The following is a 12,188-nucleotide window of genomic DNA, read 5'->3' on the forward strand; positions in this document are numbered from 1 at the left end:
CAGTAGAGTGCACTTTGAAATCTGTTATGTGGTTTTGTTCAGACAACATAGTTTTTCCATTATCTAAATACTGTGTATGTTATTTGGCTGGATATTTTTACTTAAGAGAAATAACTACAAGGAATACTCAGGAGAAGTAACTTTTTCACTAGCTGAAGGAAGGAAAATTGCCTGCAATGTACCAAGGAATGAGGATTCCCAGCCATTCTTCAGATTCCTTAGGATTAGTGGAGAGCTGTATTTAAGACTATTTTAATCCAAGAAAGTTAAATTGAACATTTTCACATGAGGACAAAGTTCAGTGTTTGTCTTAGAGGAGCCCTAACCAAGAATTTCAGTAGTAGAGCAAGGACCAACTAGCCCCAACATGGAGACGGAAAGTGTTACCGGAGCCTGGATGTTGTTTCGGACATTCCTGGTCCTAGGCTGTATATGGGCAGTCCTCAGGAAGCATTTCATTACAGTAAACCCTAGTATTGTTCATTTTTTTATAAAGATCATGCTTACATCTTGAGGGGTGCCCCCAACCCTTTCTCTGCTTTTGGATCCCGTGTGTAAGATCTGCCCAAGCAGCTGTAGGTGAAGTCTTGACTAACTACAAGATCTCTTTTCTCTGATGCCTTAGACTTCTTAATTATTTCTTGTCTAATCAGTTTGTGGCACCTCTAAAATGAATGCTCATGGATGGGCATTCTTTTGTCTCTAGTCTGTTGTAGCATTAATGARGAAGAAGCATCTGTACAAAAGATAMGGGAAAAAAATAGTCTTTCTGCAATTAAACTACAACACAGTCTGAGGGGTTGCTAGATCTGCCTTGATGCTCAACTTTAAAATAAGCTATTTCCAAGAATATCTTTGTAAAGGGCGTCCTGCCACCCTGATGTTTGACTGAGTGTTTTCTTGGAACAAAGTGCCCTGCTCCGGTTTGAACACTCTGAAGAGAAGGAGGGAAGTCAGGACAATGGGACGTCCGCTTTGTGAGCCAGGGAGAGCCTGGAAGTGGGAACAGGCCGAGAGGCAGAGTCCTCCACCAACCCGTGCAAAATCCCATAGCAAGAGGCCATGTAAATAAGTAGTAAACATCGCACCCTCCTGATGAATCAAACTCACTGACATTTTAAAACTAGATCCCATACCTGTGTTCAGTTTAAGTCCATGTCCAATGGATGCTTGCAGTGCAGAAGGGAAGGAAAGGAGTATTAAAAATGATACTGGGTACTGAAAAACAGGCTTTTTTTTCCATCAGAGCCTGTTTCTTAGGAATATTTATACATGGATGCTTGGATACTAAAGCACGGATTTCTGCAGAAATGTTGTCCCAGAGGCTTTGTAATGACTTACAGTGAACAGAGCCCTAAAATAATAAACCTTGCTATTTATAAGCTTAAAATCACAGGTGCTATTTTATATCTACACTATCTGTTTCTACTTGAATAATCTGAGTGTTTATTGACACCTGATTGATTAAGAGAGCCATAGAGGTACCTGGAATGACAGGGAAAAGCAAACTGGTAACATCTGGTAATTTTAGTTAATATTGCTAAGATGGTTGACTGCTTAAGGTAGTTAAGATGGTGAGAAGTAGCAAAGCCATTTAAGCCTTCAACTTTGTGTAGGTGTGCAGATTGAAGTCTGCTAAGGGCTAAAAATGTGATGACGATGTATTGCTGCTTCCGAAACTGCAGTGTCCTGGAWAAACTGTCAAAAGTAAATAAGATGTAAAAAGTATGTTAAAAGTAAAGAATGAGAGAATTGATTYAGAAAACCAGATGTGCACGCAGAGAAAAGATTTAAGGGGCAAACAGGAGTGTAAACTTAGAGTAGAACAGCAGGGTTGAGGAAGAACTGGATGAGATGGGTTTGTGCCTGTGAATTTACCACCCCGTGGTGTATTTTGTGGTGTGTTTTGCAGTATATCTGTTCATACTTGGTTGACGCTCATGTGCAACTGGTGTAGAAATGCACAGGTCCCAGTTCCAGCGATGGCAGTTAAGCAGAGCAGACTGTGGTTTGTTACATGTTTGACTACATGACACCCATCCGGGGCCATGGGACGTTCAAGCTGACCTTGTAGCTTTATGTCATGAAGGCCCTGAACCCATGAAGCTACAGGTGCTGTGGGGAGGTTCTGCCTTGCRTCTGCTTCTAGTGTCAACGGAGTTGGGGCTTGTCCAAGCTGCTGATTGAGGGCTGGTAGAGGAAGAGGCCAGGTTAGCATCTCCAATRCTGCTAAATTAAAGTACATAAATAGTGCTTTTTGAGTTGTTMAACTCATCAACAGCAGATCCACCAGACTCTTTTTCATCCTCTGTGCTCTGTATAAACTCTGTGCCCTAGACAGGCAGCTGGGTGCAATGGTCCTGATATGATGCATTAAAAACATGGTAGTGCTTCTATTTTAAACACCCTTGTCTCAGTCCAGCCCTGTAGTGTGTAGCATCATGATGTGTTTTAGCATAGAAACAACAGTTTGGGTTTGTCCATTGCCTCTGGCCTTCTGCAATAAAAGCATTGAGGCTCTGTGGAGAAAGATGCGCTTGTAAACAAAGATCTCTGTTTTATGCTTCATGCTGGAAACATGCTCTTTTAAGGTAAAAAGGAAGAAATACTGGTGGCTTATAGAGGTCTAAAAAGCTTATGGCTACTCTGGGTGCTTGTGGTGGGTGGAAGGTGGTGTCGGGTAGAGGCAGATCGTGTGCCATGGGGATAGGTGCATGCAACAGAGAATCCAGCTTTAAGATCCACTCTGCAGCTTTTTGGCAGAGCTGCTTTAAAAATTGAATGGAGAGGAGGGTCAGTGTGTGGGGTTTATTATTATTATTTATAAAGAAGCCTTGCCATTTAGAAGGAGCTGTAAGGGGAAATCCTGTGCCATTCATGTGTCCTTTATGCGCTGCGGTCTGAGTCACTTCCTTCTCACGTGCTCCGTGGTTCACTTGTTGGTCATGGAGTGCTGCAGCGGTTGGAGAAGTTCTGTGTGCGGCTGCAGCGAGTGTGTGAGCTGCTCTGAGGATGCCTGAAATGCTTCTAATAAAACATTTTCTCCCTCCTAAGATAAAATCTCCACCCCTCCCCGCCAGTGAAGCTCTAAGAACCTAATATAGCCCTAGAATGAATAAAAGTAGGAATCAGGAAGCAGAGTCGTTACGTATRTCCGTGGATGGGCTGGATCCTGGGAAGGGGAAGCGGGACTAAAGCGTCGTCGCAGGCAGATCCCAGCGAGGTGCTGCACCCCCCAGCCTGCACACACATGGGGCAGGTCGTGGCCTTGACCAAACTCACTCGTCTTAAATGGCCCTTCTGCCAGYGTGCAACATAGCCCTGGCATGAGGGCAATCCCCCCTTGTTGCCCTTAAAGTGCTTGCAAGGATGACAAATTGTCAAAACTGACACGGTGATTTTTGCAAAGGGGGGGAAAGCACTCTGCACACTGAAATGCATTTGTCAGTAAATGTGACTTCTAGTATTACAATGAAATATGAAATATATTTACTCAGAACGGGGAGATGTGTTGAATCGTGTGGGTACTGATTACCGTTACATAGAAAAAACAAGTTGTATTACTACTCTTGCTGCTGTTTTTTACAGTTTCAGCAAATACTAGATGATGGAGTTGTTTAATCTTATATCTAATTAGAAATACATATTACATGTGTGCATAMTTTTTTAAGCTTTAGTAAAGGGAGAAAATATGCATTAAATAGGCACTAGCTTGGACTTCAGAAACCAGTTAATTTATGATACCAGGGTATTTCCAGAGTGTTATTCTTGTATCTCTACATTAACTCTTACCACATTATGGAGCTTGTGTTTTTGCTTTGTGCACGTTGGTTTTTATGTGGATGCATGTCTGCTTGTTCAACGTTCTTTCTCTCGTATTTTCTCTAGCAATTGCTTATCTGTGCAGAAGGCAAAATGGTTATGCCTTTCAGATACTTCTTATCTTAACGGACGGAGAGTGGTTTTATGTGTACCAAAGTTGATTCCATTAGCTGGACCACACGGATTTTTTAGCAAAGAATACTTTATGTAATAATGATGTAAATTAAGTTATTCATATAGACTGATGAATATATTAGAAGCCTGTTGACATGCAGAGTTCAAGCAAAGTGTCATGCTCATGTCAGTCTGCATATGTGCAAGAATGTGTCCAGGTCAGGTTTAGTTTATGGCTTTTCTGCAGCAAGCAGAATTGCTAAGATCTTCATGCAGCGTCGGTGAGAAAGGCGCTTTAATGAGGGAGAGAACGGGGCTCCCTTTCCTCTGCTTTTGGGAGGTGACCTACTCTTCTGGAGAAAACCAAATGGATAAATATCAGTGACACCGAAAGCCTGGTCCATGCTCGGTGCTGACATCCTCCCTCCTGCAGCCTTGCTTTGTCCTGCCAGGAGAACAGCAGTGTTTTGATCTCAGCTGCCCGTGAGTAGATCCTTGCAGTCCCTCCCACCATGACCAACTCTTTCCCCAGAGCTCTGCTGCACACAAAATAATGTCCAGGGATTTACAGGCCTATGGAAGTTTGTCTTCATGTGAAACACTGGAAGCGAGGCGGTCTTTCAATGTAGTATTCRTATTGAAGGAATAAAAACAAAGTTTTTTAGAGGTTTGAACCACATTACAATCCTACCTCCCTGTTCCCTGCAGAAAGCTGTTCTGTGCTGCCTTAGCACAGATGCCTGCAAACTGAAGCCTGGGGAAAATGAGGAGAGAGATATCCACACTATATTTGTGCCCTTATCTAGGAAGACTAAGGACCCAGCTTCCTAACTTGGACACTGGAAGTTGTTGATAGATGCTCACTTCATCACCTGAAGAGGAGCATAGCCAGCCTCCTGACTGCATTTCACAAGGCTTTCCTGTCTTGAATCTCAGCTTTTTTAGAAGATGCCTAGAAACGTGTCAAATTTGGATTTATCCAAACTTTTTGTAGTTGAAAAATATAAACAAAATGCTGTGGATATGCAGAAAAATCTTGGTTTGACAGGATTAGAAGCTGCTTGAGGCGGGATCTGCTGGGCTTCTCCAGGCCTGAGGCCAAAATAGGGCAGAATGAGGGACTGGGGCTGGTTACATTTTTGAGTGTCATAAGAGAAGGTCAGACAAAACAAGCCCCAAGTGAAGCTCCCTTGTTTTAGCATTTGCTGTCCCGTTAGACACATGTTGAGTCCATCTAGGATAATCTAGGGAACATCTAGTAAAGAGCAGGGAAATCGGGATGCAGGGTTCTCTCTTGACATTATCACTGACTTAAAAATCCTTTTAATTGTGTCTGGAGTTTTTCCCCAAGGCTGTTCTTCACAGTCCCGATCAACGCCATGTAGATGCTCCTATTTTTCTCATCTGCTTTCATCCCTCACTTGTCTCRTGTTTCCACCGCCGTCTCCCTGGCTGCGGAGAGCTGGATAAGCTATCTGCTCCRTGATTTATCAGGAAGTGGGGCTGGAATGACGTAAGGCACAGCCTCTTCCCCCAGAGGAGCTTCGTATTATCTCAAGAATTTCCAGCTTCTGCTGGAGCTGACGGTCAAATCCAAAAGTCTGAAATCTTGAGTGTTTTTCCTAGGAGTTTACGTAATTTATAGATACTCGACCAAAAGGAAAGACGATCAAGTTCACTTTCATCCTACTTAAATAAATCCCTGTGCTGGGGAGAAAAGTTACACAAAGGTCTTGGAGCTTCAGAACAAGATAAACAGTGTTTTCTGACCGTTTAATAGGAGATAACGGGGACCACCGACGATCACAGGGAAAGAGATGCTTTCCTTGTCTGGAAATATCTGGGACATGGAGCCAGAAGGAAGGGTGTATTTATAGTAAAGAGGTAGAACATTTTCTCCTTCCAGAGCATAAAAGATAAAACACCTTCAAGTCGAACAATTAAATGAGCAAAAAACAGGGATTTGTATTCCTAGATGTTTTGAACAGTGTTTATATATTTGTCTGCATTTACCAGGCAATGAATTGAGGTTTCCTGCCCCACTGAAGCTAATGGGACTTGTTTACCTGCAGCTTTTAGGCTGCGCTACAAAACCTGTCTTTTACTTTGGGTTTCAGAGAAGGGATGRAGTTTGATTTCATAAGTTTTTGTGATCTTCACTGTCCTTTATTTGGGGATGGAGGGGAGCTGTGTTTAAAAATGCAGCTTTTAGGCAGGGAGATGTTTTGAGTATTTCAATGAACAAGGTGTGTAGGGCTTTCTTTCAAATCAAGTGGCTGTTTCCATTTCCTCCTAGGTTTRTTATATAAGCTTTTGTCCCGAAGGTTGGATTTGCCTTTTTTTCTTTCTTTCTTTCTTTCTTTTTTTTTTTTCTGCCCCCGTATGAGGAACTGGGCTAAAAGCAGCTGCTTTCATTTACTCTGATCCGTGTGACTTTGGTCTGAGTTGCATCTTAGCAATGAAATCCAGATCGAGTCGAAATTCCTGTAGCTTTGCTGAAGCCTTTCCAGCGAGCTCCAATCAGGTGGATATTTCTGTGAGACATTTTAAGGATTCAGAAAGGTTCTCAGTGGTGAAGCTGGTGGTGCAGGTGCCTGAGGTCGCACTTGTGCAGCAGGAATGGCACGAGCTTTTTTCTGCCACATTTCAGGTTAATCARTGAGACCCAGAGGTTGCTTTGGCATTATCCTGAGCATTCTCTCTTAGCACAGAAGACACTGGTAGCATCTTGGCTGTGTTTTCAGTCTTGTCTTGTAGGAATCTGACACCTGGCATGGGAAGCGATGGGCTCTGCATTCACTGGAGGCRCAGGTTTAGAAACCAGCCCTAGCAGCAGACCTGCCACAAGGTTTTGAGGAGCATCAGGCGCTCAGGCTGATGGGGACGAGAGGGCGCAGCTGGAGAGCAGCTGGAGCAACCAAGATTTGCACAAAAGCCACTTGCTTCTTGCAGTTCCTGGGTTGGTAATTCCCATCAYGCAGATTCCTCAGGATACAGCCTGTTTAATAAAGTTGTGCTGCAGGTAGTTCATCGTTCAGTTTGGATTGCAAAATAATTTGGCCTGGGGCTCTCTGAGCAAATAGTTCATCTCCTGTCACGAGGAAGATGGTTTTGTCTCTGATCTGCTCTCAATTTCCAGGAGTCTGGCTCGGGTTAGAGAGGCAGCTCTTGGTCTTCCCCATCACGGAGCTGCAGTGGCTGGGCTGAATGTCCTGGAAAMATTCCCCTTCCTCAAATTGCTGTGATGTCCCTCTGCTCACTGCCATTGGATTAGCTCATAGTTCTCAYCTGGAAAAAGGGTTAGTTGCTAAAAAGGTAGTAACAAGTTACTTCAGAACAGATTACTTCAGTAGTAATCAGTTACTTCAGTTACTTCAGAAGTTACTACCCCCCAAAATGGGGTTCATCAGCGCTCTATCCATTCGTCTAGGCTGGCTGGGAAGGAACCATGCTGGTTCCATGAGCAGGCTCGATATTCCAAGAATTACAATTTGGAGAGAGTTTTTATTAAAAACAGACTTTTCCAGTTGAATATAGCTTTTTTAAAAAGCATGCAGATACAATGAATAGTGCACAGAAATATTTTGACATAATACAAGTATTTGAGGGATGAAGATGAGTCCTGAGCCCTGCTTTAGAGCCAGTTCYGGGTGCTTACTTGCCCTGGAAGGCCTCATAACTCACCCGCTCGGTGCTTTGCAGAGTGCAGTAGCGGTTATTGCTAAAGCCAAGCATTCCAAAGCACTTTTCACCCCCCTAGTAAAACTTAGAGACCTTTGTCCCTTCTTCTCTTTGGCTCGAGTGGGGCTGGGTGGTTGTGACTGAGGGCACAATGTACCTGGGGTTATTTTCTTGGAGTTTCTTGGACTGTGCCGGGCAGCCTTGTGCCTTGGCATTGGGCAAGTGCTCCCTTGCCCTCCTATTGTTACAGCAAGGTCAGTGGCTCTGCAAGGCCCTTGGCCAAGGAGGTTGTTAATTTTGGCAGCGGGGCTCTGCTTAGAAGCTCCAAACTTGCTCTGAATTATGGCACTCGCCTTGGTGGTGCTGTCTGCTTGTGTTCCTGTGCAAATAGGCAGATTTGCAGGTTATTTTGATAGTTTTTTTTTTTTTTTTTTAGCAGAAAAATGCTATTATGTTGGACAACGGGCAGATTATCAAAGGCCTTCTTTGGCTGCTTATCAGGTGCTTGTGTTTTTGAAGATTGAGGGGAGGAGGAGAAAAGGTGACTTTTATGTTAAGTTCAATAGGGATGGCTGTGTCTCCCTGCATTGSAGTTAGTATTTCAGGAAAAAAAGAAGTATTTTCTGATGGGCACTGGGCAGCAGTGACAGAGGCAAAAGCTTCTCACCCGTCGGCCGCAGGCTTGGATGCCCCCAAGGCTGGTAGCGGTGGGGACTCGTGAGTGTCACTTCAAGCTGGCATCAGCGGGACGTCGCTGCGGAGGGATTTTGCGCTTGGCAAAGGATGGGCATCTCGGCTGCTCCTTGGGCTCCCTCCTCCTCCTCCTTCCTTGAACTGGAGACACCAGTGGGGCTTTTATGGCCRTGTCATTTGTGGCAGCCCGGAGCAATAAGAGCAGCAACTTTGTGATCTTTGCAGAAGCGGCTTCTGCTTTTGAATGACCGCTCAGTTCCTCAGACTTGGAGGGCTGCCTGGCGCTCCCCTGCCAGATCCACCACGGCTCCYGCATGCTAATGCGGCAGAGGCAGACAGGCAGCCCCGGATTAAAGCAGCAGGAAATAAGGAGGACCGAGAGAAAGGAAGGCATGAGGCAGTGCACAAAGGAAAGGAATTAAGGAGAAAGCCGTGCCACACATTCCAGCTATGGCAGGAAATCATGAGATATTTGAAGAGCCTCACTGCATCTAGGAAAAGGTTGCCGTGTACAAGCAAGGCTTACAGCTGAAATGAAGCATTGGGTTTTTTTCTTTTTACCCTGCAAGTGGGAGACAGGAGTTTTGGGAAAATTGTAAAATGCCATTATCAGAGCAAAAATATTATTTCTTCCTGTTTAAATTGAACAGCATCAGTGGCAACTGTGAATAGCCTTATGCCCATTTGAAAGAAGAGGTAGAAGAATGTTTTGCAAGGATGCGCCCCACACCTGTAACTCTCATAAATCCAACCCAGATCAGCAGTGACACAAGAGGCAGAAAGTCAATAGAAACCAGAAGGAAGATAATTAATGCTTCTTTAAAAGGGAGAGACTTGAATAAACCCCCATCAGTGTCATGGGTCTCAGCACTCAATCAGACCAGGTGCAGGCAGGGGTAAGGAGACCAAAATCATTTCTTGACTGGGAAAGAATGATTGGGTGTCATTTTATATTTCCATTTACTTAATCTCACCATATTACTCTTTGCAAACTCTAATGCCACGCAGTGTAGCAGTAATACCTAATGCTTGTGCTGAAGGTGATGTCCTCACACCCGGGTTTGCTCTCGTGCCGGGTGGGCAGGTCACCCGTGGAGCAATGCTCTGTGTCCCCTCCTTGGCCTAAAAGGTGGGAAATTCAGATTTTCACAAGCGGCCTTGTTTTCCCTCACCTATGGGCATCCTACGCAGGATGGAGAGGCTTTAGCACAGTAATGTGTATTGTCACCAGTGTCACATGTGCGGGTGCCCCAACAGGCGCTATTGCCTGTGCTGGCACAGCCTGGAAGAACTCTTTGAAACTGGAGCCTGAGGCATTTTGATAATGCTAATAAAGCAAAAATCCACGGATTTTTAAATAGTTATTCTTGGTTAGCTCATTTGGTAGGATGGCTGTTTCCTTTTTCACAGCTTGCTTTAGGAAATGGACGGCTGGTGACCTCTGCACGTGGCAGCCCGTGTGTATCTGCAAAGATCTCCATGCTCTCAAACCCAAGGGACGTGCAGGCCCCTGSTAGGCGCCAGCAAGAGGGGAGCTGCCTGCAACAGAGAGACTATTTTGACCCAGAAAATAAGTGCAAAGTATGGAAGAGAGCTCTCCAGAATGAGTTGGTGTGTCCAAGTGCAGTCTTACACTTGTCTTGTTCTAGCAACTTTAAATTGGACCTCTTTTTCTGTTTAATTTGGTGCTCTTTTGAAAACAGCCATGGGTGGCCTTATGCAGTGAGTGGCATCTGCTGCCCTCTTTGCGAGAGGTGCAAAGCACTTAGTATATGAGATGTATGTGATGTAGATGGGGGTGCTATATTTTTAATGAGCGTTTTTCTACCTTCTCATAGACCAACTGCCTGCTCAGAGCAGGAATTCACTCAGAACTTTAGCCAGTGAAGGAGCAGTTGTTATTGCTGTGTTCCAGCAGCAGCAGCAAAGAAGGAGAGAAAAMCAAAACCAGCAGGTCCCTTGCACTCCGTTTGCCCCTTGCATCCAGTATTTCATTTTTCTGCTTGGTGCAGCTCATCTTACTCTCCTTGCTCTGTTCCARTGCACCTCAAAACAAAATTGGGAGAGAGGGAGAACTGAATGAGCTTGCACTTATTTTTAAAACAAATTGTAGCAGAAGTGACTTCATTGTGCACATCTGTTTGATGTGAAAACATCTGAGCTTTGGCCGTACGATGGAGATAGATGCAGAATGCAGACTTGAAACACAAGGGCCAATGGCATGAAGTGCATTTGTTTTGCAGCTATTCTCCCCACTGATAGTGGGAGAGCAGTAGGAGTAAAACTATTGAGCTAATAGATACTCACTGTTGCATGGAAAATCTTTGAAACAGGTAATTAAATTCATGCTGTATTTACCAGGATGCTGAGGTAAACACTTCAGTTATCCTTTACCTTAATTCCTATGAATCACGGTTGTAAGCATACTTTTCTTGCTAAGGATTTATTATTATTGACATCTGGAAATATATATTTCTATTTTTAGTGCTGGATTTTTTGRTTTGTTTATGATTTCAATTATCTAGGGAGTGACTCAGTTTTGGATGCTACCTACATAGGATTTATTTTTTAAAGCAGAGTGCTGAAAAACAAGCTCGCAGACATCGAGTGGGGCATTTTAGCAAAAGGATTAAGCCAGCAACAGCGGGAAGTTTCTTAGAAATAGAAGGCTTATGGAAGGTGCTCATGTACAACATTTATTTGCTCATTTTTAAAAATTAGCACAAGCTTGAGTGGTTGAATCTTTTTCTCAAAGCCGGGAAACTTGCAACTCCCCTAGCCTCAACGTGGGAGCTGCAGTCGTGTTTTATTCCTAATGTTTTTATTAGCTTTTGTGTCTTGAGCAGAAATTTGAAATATTTAGTAGTTGGAATTGAAAACTCATGCAAGCATTTGTAGGCTTAATTAGTGATCTTCCTTGGAGTATTATATTTGATCTTCAAAAGAGTTGATAATACCACACTAAATATTTCTTTCAAACCTTTTGCTTATGATTAAGCTTTTTGATTTTGATTAAGTTCTTGAGATTTTTAGGTTGCAAAAAAAGGAGCAGAAGAGGGTGCAGAAAGCACTGTGTGTCCAGGCAAACGCAGGTCTTCGCTCCTGCTCAGCGCTGTGTCTGTTGGGCAGCGCATTCCCTTGCTGCTCATTCCTGCCCAGTCCTGCACGGGACAAAGGGGAAAGCTGCGTCAGATTGAATTAGTCATGGACCTGTCCTCGGCCTGATTTTATTCAATATTTTCATTAAGAACTGGAGAAGTGGAGTAGAAAGTGATTCTTATTAAATTATAGCCTGTCTCAGGCTCTGGAAGGGTCCAGAGTGCTTGGTGGAGCAGGCGGGGGAAAGGAGGACTCAACCATCCATGGTCTTGACCAAAACGAGCAGGAGAACAGTTGACTCAAGGTGGGGCAGAGTACTGCCTTGTAGCCAGATGTTCTCCAACCTATATTTTCACTCTGCAGAGTAGTGCAGGGGGAGGTGGTAGACGGCCAAAGAACCCTGAGTGGATGCACAGGACGGAGGCATTGCATTAAGAACAGCAGGGAAACCTGAGCAGAAATGCTRAGGGTTTTTAGGTGTTGAGATGGATTGCCCAGCCAAGGAAGACTGCAAGATTGCCATGGCCGTGGGATGTTTAATTACTGTTTTTTTTTAATTATTTTTAAGGAACAGTTTAGAAAAAGATCAAATGTAATCTTTTTTTTTKGGGGGGGGGAGCAGTATAGACTTGATCACTTCGTTGCATTTCCTCTGATTTTCTGTCACTCCATTGCAGCAAGGCATTCTAAGTTTGAGGTTTGTCCTTGTATAAAGATTTTTTTAAAATCTATATTTCTAAAATCAGCTGAAATGGGAAAGTCTCAATCTTTTTTTTTTT

General features: G+C 43.8%; 1 protein-coding gene across 1 annotated transcript in view; it reads left to right on the top strand.

Annotated features, from left to right (window-relative positions):
• The window catches only part of FNDC3B (fibronectin type III domain containing 3B), a 130,698-nt gene that overhangs the window by 53,916 nt on the left and 64,594 nt on the right, over positions 1 to 12,188 (top strand). The window lies entirely within an intron of this gene.

The sequence above is a fragment of the Nothoprocta perdicaria genome, unplaced genomic scaffold, assembly GCF_003342845.1.
Source record: "Nothoprocta perdicaria isolate Ctin4 unplaced genomic scaffold, notPer1 scaffold_4, whole genome shotgun sequence".
Taxonomy (NCBI): Eukaryota; Metazoa; Chordata; class Aves; order Tinamiformes; family Tinamidae; genus Nothoprocta; species Nothoprocta perdicaria.